The sequence below is a fragment of the Coregonus lavaretus genome, assembly GCF_964263955.1.
Source record: "Coregonus lavaretus genome assembly, chromosome: 3".
Taxonomy (NCBI): Eukaryota; Metazoa; Chordata; class Actinopteri; order Salmoniformes; family Salmonidae; genus Coregonus; species Coregonus lavaretus.
Window position 1 is genome coordinate 52,283,285 of NC_139990.1, and position 7,354 is coordinate 52,290,638.

Sequence of the window (7,354 nt, forward strand, 5' to 3'; positions counted from 1 at the left end):
TCTCACTTCATCCTTGTCCTGTTTGGACTAATATATATATACATATATACACAGTAAAAACAGAAGTGTTAATTTAACTCCTATCGAGTTGAATTTAACTCTGTTTCAGATAACATTTGGTCCCACTCAAAATCAGTGTAAAATGTACTCTTTGGTCAGTGTAAAACTTTTAGAGTTAATTCTACTCCATATTGTGTAAAAAATAACAATGAAATGTGTCAAAATATTTAACACTGTAGTTTAATCACACTGTTGAGAGTAATATGATTACACTGTATAGAGTTAAGTCAACTACAATTTTACTTTAAAAAATGACACTTTAAAGTGTAATGATATTTACTTTTCATTTCTCTACAGTGTTTTTTTTTTTTTTTTTTTTATCATATGATGTAGTGTTACTGAATTATAGAAATATCAATACTATCAAATAAAACAAAGCACAATAATACAAGATGAGAGCACCCACATTTATTGAAAAAAAAAAAGTATAATTTCAATGTCCGTGAATTTACATTGTACACCCATTGCCTTGTCTATGACAGAAGTATAACATCATAAAAATGTTCACCAGAGAAAGCAATATGGCACAACAAGGAGAGCTGTGTCATTTCCTCCATATGACCTTTGTATGTCAAAAGGTCTAGGGTAGTGCAGGTTGTCGACATGAAAAAAAACTAAATCATGCTTTGATCTGATCACCTCATATGCATGGAAATGTTCTTGAAAAGTTACTGTAACTAAAGGCACTGTGAGTAGTAACAGTTTTTCACACATTATCAGAACTGACTCAATCTGATAAAACAAGGGCACTTCAGAGTCAACTTCGCCACAGATAACCAAGTGTGGGCGATAAACATACCCATTATGTTTAGCCCAATTAACCTTCATAACCTGAATGCTACTGGGCACTTGCATTGCCAAAGCAATTTCAGAACCTCCTTTTACCATATTTAAAGCCACCATTTTTCCTGGACCAATATCTAACCGACTAAAAGTTGTTGATCTTCGCCAACTATATGCCATATGATTCTGATGCTTTTTTGCCAGCGTTTTGGTAATATTTTTAAACGATTTAAGCTGTTTTTTGAAAAAATTATGTTTGCCTTCATACCTCATACACCAACTATGAAGTACAGGCCCTATTTTCTGGATGCAGCGGGGATAGTGGATAAGAAAATGGTGCTTTGGTAAAAGTTTTTTCTGAGGATACAACTTCTTAAACAGTGTATGGTGATCAACAATCAAATGTTTTAAATATACACATAGACCTTGAGATAACATGGGCGAGAATATAATGTTAATTATTTGCAATAATAAAAGAAGCAGGCCCCAGTGTTGGTCAGTAGAAGTTACCAAATCTCCAAAGATAAGAGGAACATTCCTAAGTAAGCACCAGGACTGAATTGCATTCAGTCCCAGATCATTAGATCCTTCACTTAAATTAACAGTCACAGGCCTGTTATTTCTCTCTGTGAAACCATAATCAAAACTTTGTATTCTTGAATGTATTTCTCCTGATGTAACATGTTTTTCATTCAAATACAGAAATAATAACTTCAATTCGTACTGGCCAACCCCTTCTAACACATCATGCATCACATCAACTGAGAAGTTCTCAGTTGTGTGAAAATACCTCAATGAATTTAATATGCATGACCTTTTCACACCAAAAACATACGGAAGGGATGGATTACAAGCCATTTCTTGACAGTGAGCAGTATGCATATCTTTGGTGCGTAAAACTATTTTGGAAGAATCTTCAGAGAATTCTGTTTGAAAGTCCTCCTTTTCTGCTAAACAGAACCTGCAACAGTACCTTGCACTGAAAGACTCCACCAGACCAAACAAACTATGCAAACCCAAATTATCACCTGTTACCTGTACTACAGTGCCACGTACATAACCACTGTATAATGGAATCTCAATACCATCGCTCTCTAACACTTTAATGTCTCGAACAATGGGATCAAAAATTTCACTAAAACCATATCGTTTAACATCTTGAGTATGAAATAAGGCGCACAGGTGTATGTTAGCCAAAAAAGAATTCCATTTTGGAGAGAAGTTTCTTAAAGTAAAATATACTCCACCCAATTTATGAATACCTCGCTTGGAACCCAATGGGTTGGCGACCTCAAAATCATCATAGAACATCTGGACCTGTATTGTCTGCTTCTCAGTTGAGAACAGGGGGTGACTTTAAAAAAAAGTTCCATCACAAATATCTCTCAGTCTAGAGTTGCTGGTAGCTGAGCTTTGCAACATTTCTGCAAAATACTGACTTTTAAATATTGACTGCAGTGTAGATAAAATTGGAATATACATGAATTTATCTTGAACTACTACCTGATCATATGTTCCAGTCTTTTTATTTCGTCTTGTGTCAAATCTTGAACCAATCACACATTCAACTGGTTCTACTATTTCCCACTTGGCAGTCATAAATTTTGATCGCTTGTATTCCGAATTTAGAACTGTGAAAGGATTCTCTAACCCCTCAAAACACGCCTCAACTTTCTTGCACATTTCTGTTTCTCTTTCATTACTAAATACATGCTTTATCACTGTTTCTTTAGCATGCTGATGAATATCTTGAACAATCTCTTCCATGGAAATCACTACAGTATTTACTGTACTTTGACCAACACCTGCTGCCTTTAGATCAGAAATAACAGCTGCACAACTATTTACAATGTATGGCGAAGATAACTCTGACTCAGCCTCTAAACATTCAGTCGACACTTCAACATGAGAAATATTACTGGTGTTGACGGTACTTTGAGGGTCTGAAAGATCATCTTCTATAGAATCTACTAAACTTTCTCCGTGGCACTTGTTAAGATGTTTTCTAAAACCAGAAAAGCTACCAAAAGAACGTGAGCATCCTTCTTGACGACATTTCAGAAAAAGAGTCCTGCCTGTACATAGCCCATGAATTATCTTAAGGTGCTTAACAAGGTTGTTTGGACTTCCATGGTCACTTTTGCAAAGAAAACACTTCATAGTTTTATCTCAACTAACGCACCATTCTTGCTCGCAACTCAGCAACTCTAGGAGTCTCCTTTGTTTCCCCCATGTCGATGTTATAGATGGTTGTTTGCACAAAAGTGAAAAAGCTGCTCAAGGAAGAACTGTATGACGTACCAAATACGTAATGGGCTTTAAAGACTTTGTCAAAAGCTCCTACTGAACCTGTTGCCTTGCATGGAAGAGCATGCTTGTCAACCACAATGAAGTAGGAGTGAATGCTGCTCTGTGTGGATCCCTGGGCGAGAAGGTAGGGCTGACTGCTTTGGGTGATGTTGTCAAGATGCTGCTGCACACTGGTTCCAACCTACAAAAAAAACACATTCAACAGAATTGTTTTGGTGACTAACCTCTGACAATAGATAAGATCACCTCAAACTGTGCACAAGATTGAGATGATGGAATATATATTTTAAACAACTGTTAAGCATACCTTTTGAAATCTGATGAGCTGATCTACAGCTTGATATGCAGACATCTTTCCCGGCCTCTTTCTACCTTGTGCAGATGGTGGTAGCAAATGTAGCAGCAGCAAGATGGCAGACATGTCACTGTCCCAGCCTACAAATAAGTAAATAAAAACCTGGTTAACATTGTGCCGTAGCATAACATTCTTATTCACAACTTGCACCATTATGGACATATAATGCACACCTACATTATCCACATAAAAAGTAAAACAGTTCATTCATACCATTCTCAACTTCAGCAGCTGACTCAGCATTGCGCATCAAATCCAAGAGTTCTGTGGTGGATACAAGTCCATGGCTTTCCTTTATTACTTTTGCTTTGAAAGTGGTTGGCCACTTCTCCAAGAATTTGTTGGCTGTGGCCTCACCAAACAGAAGTCTGAAATCTTGTTCTATCTGCAATGTAACACACAAAGACAGAAATAATGAGTGTTACCTTATTCTTCATTGGATATTTTTGGTGATGCAGTGAATTAAGTTGTCATACCAGTCCTGGTGTGTCCAGAAATCTTGGGAAGACCGAGAAGACATCTGATGATTTGGCTTCATCGTTGACCATTGCTTGCCGATATATGAAGGTCATTTTCATCTTCTCACGGACAGTGTTTTCATCAGCAGAGTGTCTCAAAACAGCAATAGCTGCTTCCACATCCTCATCAGATGGCTCTCTGTCATAGGTGAAGGGCTGACGATCACGGCCTGGCCCACCAACTTAAGACAAAATACAGTGTTAAGAAATCCTTTCTGTACAATTCACAGGTCACCATTATAATTACATGTCACTGATCAGAAAACATACCTTTAGGAGATTTGCTGACTGAGGCACCTCTTTCCTCTGCTGTTTTTCTTATGGTCTTCAATCGCCATGCAAGGTATCCGGAACCACTCTCCGGATCGTAGTAATGATCCTATATTATTATAAATAAATTATAAAGGAGTACTATTCCCATTTCATAGAGTGAATATGTGCATAATGTTGCAATAACCCATTTACTTACATATCCATGTTGTGAGTATGGGTCTTGTAGATAGGGAAACAAAGCTACTATCCCCTGTGCATACATCACTCTGACACTTTTGGGGGGGGATGTCCTAGCATATGAATTCAAAGTTAACATCACACTGAATTGATATTGCACAACACATTTTACATAATTAATAACCGGAAAATAATAACAATGTTTCTTTACAGCCCATCAATATGCTTAATGCTTACCCATGTGTTTCTGTCATCTCAGCAGCAAGTATGTTGATCATCTGTCTTCTGGTGGCATCTGTCAGAGATTTGGTTTTTCCATACTCTTGCATAATGCGTTCACCACCAGGCTTTGATGTTAGGATTTTTTCAATCAGCTATAGGTGGAAAGAAATGTGCTTTCCGTAATTGTAAAACAATATGTAATGCTGTCACATGATGAAACAACATTCAGATTGGACTTAACAGCAATGTTCACCACTTACTGCTTTTGCCTCATAGTTTATGTGGCATGGCCTTTTAGGCTGGCTTCCTTCGCCAGCCGCTACTTCTTCAACATCGTCACACACAGTGAAATTCAGAATGATGGTGTCATCAGATGTACCCGAGCATGATGATGAATGAGAGGTATCTGTTCATTATGAAATTTGTGCAAAACATAGAAACATATTACAATAAACTGTTATTTTTAAGACAATAAAGGTTCTCATTCTGGCCTTTAAACTAAAAAACTAATTGAATGAATGAATACCAAGTCCATTGCCCAGCATGATTCTGAAAGTTCCAGGTGACTCCTTTACTAATTCTTCAAAAACATCTGAGTCAACTTCTGTGTCAGACTGGTCATACACCTTAATGTCTGGCTTTCTGCTTTCTGGTATGTTGAATTTTAGACACACTGTTAAAAAAAGAAGAAAAAAAAGAAAAACATGCATTCCCTTCTCACAAGAATCCAAGTTCATACTTAAGGTTGCCTCATGTGTTCACAAAATGATGAAAGACAAGGATCTGCACCTGATTTTATGTTACTGAAAATATAAAGCACAGCAGAAATGACTATAGACCTAAATAGATATCATAAGATAATAGCTTAATGCTGTATTATTTTGTCATTAGGGTGATATGTATTGCTTTAACCTATTATACCTACCTTCTTTCAAGAAAGCATTGAATGTCAGCTCAGACAGCTTGACGTATTTCTGCTCTTCCCCGAGCTGAACACGCAACAGCATTTTGCCTCTGTTAACAAAGAAAATATATATTCAAAATCATCATTTAGTGCTGGTTCAACTAAGCGTTAGCTAACTATCCATTTATCTCAGTAGTACTAGCTACGCAATGCACTATGCATTACTTAGACGTTACACTGCAATTACAAAGGCTGAAGTAGACACAGTTGTGCTGGTTGAATATAACGTTAAGCTGCCATTTTCTGCAGCAAATGGGTGTAGGCTAGTTCAAGTTTAGAGGCACATTGTCCCATTAGCTACCAAATAACTAGCTATGTGTCAAAGTTAGCTAGCTCATTAGCCATTTTAGTTCGAACAGTAGCTAACCATTAAAATGGTTAAGCAATGTTAAACAAACCCGTCATGCAAATCAGTGATCTAAGTTATCGTTTTATAACACCAACATTAGCTGGCTAACTATCAGAAGCATGCTAACATTACCGTTATATATAGCTTTATAAAAAACAGTTAGCGTTAGTGTAAGGAAGCCTGGGAAGCTATACAATAACGTTAGCTAACAATACTATCTGTATAAATGTTTTGTTGTTAGCGAACGTTATTTTACGTATTTACCATTCTGACAAACTTCATTCGTGAAAATATTGCAACACAAAGAAAGACAGTTACCGATACTGATTGCAAGCTAGCTAACCGCATGACAAGCACAATCTGCGCTCATGCCAAACGGTGGTGTCCTTCAAACGAACTGATTAGCTAAGTTAACGTTACCTATTTTTAGCCATATGAAACAGCAAGCCATTCACAAAAATATCAAACATATTCCATGGGTATATCATATAACAGTTATTACTGTCAACCATCTGAACTTACAAGCTAATTTAGCTGGCTGATGACGAGGTCACTGCAAGTGGGACCGCCGCATGGAACTCGTAACTTAAAATATGACCTTGACATCAGCACAACTCTAAAATTATGTAAAGTTAAAAAATACCGGTTTGGTGTTGAAAAAACGGGGATGTAACTTACCTAGCAATATCTGTGGCCTAGCTACTCCTTCGAAATCTTCCTCCACCAACGTACGTGCCAAACTTCAGCAAAGCAGAGTGGCGGGTATTCATCACTGCTGTAGAGTTGAAATTGTCACTGCGTATCTGCAGATTTTTACACTCACTTTTAACTCCACTGATAGAGCAACTTTACTCTCAAAAATGTTGAAAATACTCTATCTGGGTTAAAATAACTTTACTCTGAAATATTAACACCCCATTTTTTACTGTGTAGGATTTTTCCCAAATTATAAACTTCTTCACAATTATCCTTATTATATCTAACCCCCTAATTCAGCATGCCTCTAGAATGTACAGTGCGGGTGATCAGGTCACACTATAAAGCCAGGACAGATTTCAGAGGTCATTGAAATCATTCAATGAATTGTTTCATCCAATAGTATACTACTCATTAACAACCATCAAGACATTTCATAAATGTTGTATCCCGAGTGTACAGTAAGTCCTTAGTACAGCTCTTTTCAAAATAAATCACACATATTTACTTATCCCTCAGTAAATAAAAACCCAAATTACATGTGTATGCCCCTTTTAAGATATTTCACTTCCATCCCATCAAAAAACCCAAAATATAAATAAAAATCCTATACAGCTAACATTTCATACTAAGTAGTTTGTTTGTGG

The 7,354-nt window shown here is 36.9% G+C and overlaps 2 long non-coding RNA genes across 3 annotated transcripts; both read right to left on the reverse strand.

The window, feature by feature from the left end:
- Window positions 1–448: 448 nt before the first annotated feature.
- On the reverse strand, window positions 449–4,033 carry LOC311127055. The gene is made up of 4 exons (XR_014613086.1): window positions 3,985–4,033; window positions 3,722–3,893; window positions 3,461–3,588; window positions 449–3,334 (listed from the first exon to the last, which is right to left on the reverse strand). It is a non-coding gene; the product is annotated as an uncharacterized lncRNA (long non-coding RNA).
- A 6-nt stretch (window positions 4,034–4,039) lies between these two features.
- LOC311127053 lies at window positions 4,040–6,782 on the reverse strand. Of its 2 annotated transcripts, XR_014613083.1 has the most exons (8): window positions 6,690–6,782; window positions 5,624–5,712; window positions 5,225–5,371; window positions 4,959–5,104; window positions 4,714–4,850; window positions 4,496–4,589; window positions 4,297–4,405; window positions 4,040–4,208 (listed from the first exon to the last, which is right to left on the reverse strand). It is a non-coding gene; the product is annotated as an uncharacterized lncRNA (long non-coding RNA). The 2 variants fall into 2 exon arrangements; XR_014613084.1 differs by having other exon boundaries at window positions 5,624–6,766.
- Window positions 6,783–7,354: the final 572 nt, after the last annotated feature.